This window comes from Arachis hypogaea, chromosome 9 (genome assembly GCF_003086295.3).
Source record: "Arachis hypogaea cultivar Tifrunner chromosome 9, arahy.Tifrunner.gnm2.J5K5, whole genome shotgun sequence".
Taxonomy (NCBI): Eukaryota; Viridiplantae; Streptophyta; class Magnoliopsida; order Fabales; family Fabaceae; genus Arachis; species Arachis hypogaea.
Window position 1 is genome coordinate 55,295,721 of NC_092044.1, and position 1,498 is coordinate 55,297,218.

A 1,498-nucleotide genomic window follows, 5' to 3' on the forward strand; every position below is an offset into this window, starting at 1 on the left:
CAGTTCCTTGGCTTGCTCAGTTTCACTTTCCTGCTTAGCTTCTTCCACACCTTCCTTCAAGATTTCTGGCTCCTGTTCTGAGGGTCTGATTCCTTCTTCTTCTGAGACTTCCTTCAATATGGTGATGGCCTTGCATTCTTCCCATCTCACTCCCTTTTGTTCCCCTTTAGGATTCTTTTCTGTGTCACTAGGGAACACTGCAGTTGACTTGGGGGCCTGTTGAGATAGCTCTCCTACTCGAGACTCCATCCTCTTGAGTTTTTCACCATGGTTCCTTAAGGTAGATCTCACATCATCCCTAAAGCTTTTCAACTCACTTATGTCCTGACCCATGTTTGCAAGCATTCCTTCTATCCTGTTTAATTGATCTTGAAATTGTTGGTTCGGATTAGGTTGGGCAGGTTGATTATTTTGGCCATGATATGGTGGTTGAGAGTAAGTGTTTTGTGTGGCTTGGTATGATCTTTGGTTGGAGTTTTGGTATGTGGAATTGTTATGTTGGTTGGGGTTGTAAGGTTTGTGGTTTTGTGGTTGGGTTTGCTGGTTTCCCCACCCAAAGTTTGGGTGGTTTTTCCAGCCTGGGTTGTAAGTGTTGGAATGTGGATCATATGGTTGCCTTTGTTGATTTCCCACATAGTTGGCCTCTTCCCAATCACCTCCTTCAGTGCTTACTTCCTCTTGATCTTGTGTGTGTATTGCAGCCACTTGATTTGTTTCTAATTTCCTGGTGAGCTCTGCTAGTTGCTTGGCAAACACCTTGTTTTGGGCTAGAATTGTATCAACATGGTTCAGCTCCATGACTCCCTTAGTGTTGTGTCTCTCTGAAGCATAGTAGTACTCATTCTCAGCCACTGTCTCAATCACTTCAATGGCTTCTTCCACAGTCTTTTTCCTGTTCAATGAACCTCCTGATGAATGGTCTACAGCCTTCCTTGATTCATAAGAAAGTCCATCATAGAAAATATGCAATTGCACCAGTCATGGAACATGTCTGGTGGGCATTTCCTTGTCAAATCCTTGAACCTCTCCCATGCCTCGTAGAGAGTTTCACCATCTTGTTGTCTAAAAGTCTGAACCTCAGATCGAAGCCTATTGACCTTTTGTGGGGGGTAGAAACGTGCCAGAAACTTGCTTTCCACCTCATCCCAGGTTGTTAGGCTCCCCCTTGGGAATGATTCCAGCCACTTAGCTGCCTTGTCCCTAAGTGAAAATGGGAATAAGAGCAGTTTATAGGCATCTTCCTGGACTCCATTGGACTTCACAGTGTCGCAAATTCTCAGGAATTTTGTGAGATGTTGGTTTGGATCTTCATTAGCACTCCCACCAAATGAACAATGATTCTCCACCAGTGATATTAGCTGTGGTTTGAGTTCAAAATTGTTGGCCTGAATGGGTGGTTTCTGAATGCTGCTACCACAATTCCCAGAGGTTGGGTTTATGTATGAACCAAGAACCATCCTCTCGGGAATGGCATTGTTTCCATCAGCTCTCTCATGGT

General features: G+C 44.3%; 1 non-coding gene across 1 annotated transcript; it reads left to right on the forward strand.

The window, feature by feature from the left end:
- The first annotated feature begins 987 nt into the window (after nt 1-987).
- LOC112713929 (small nucleolar RNA R71) lies at nt 988-1,091 on the forward strand. Its single transcript, XR_003158889.1, has one exon. It is a non-coding gene; the product is annotated as a small nucleolar RNA R71 (small nucleolar RNA).
- The last annotated feature ends 407 nt before the right edge of the window (nt 1,092-1,498 follow it).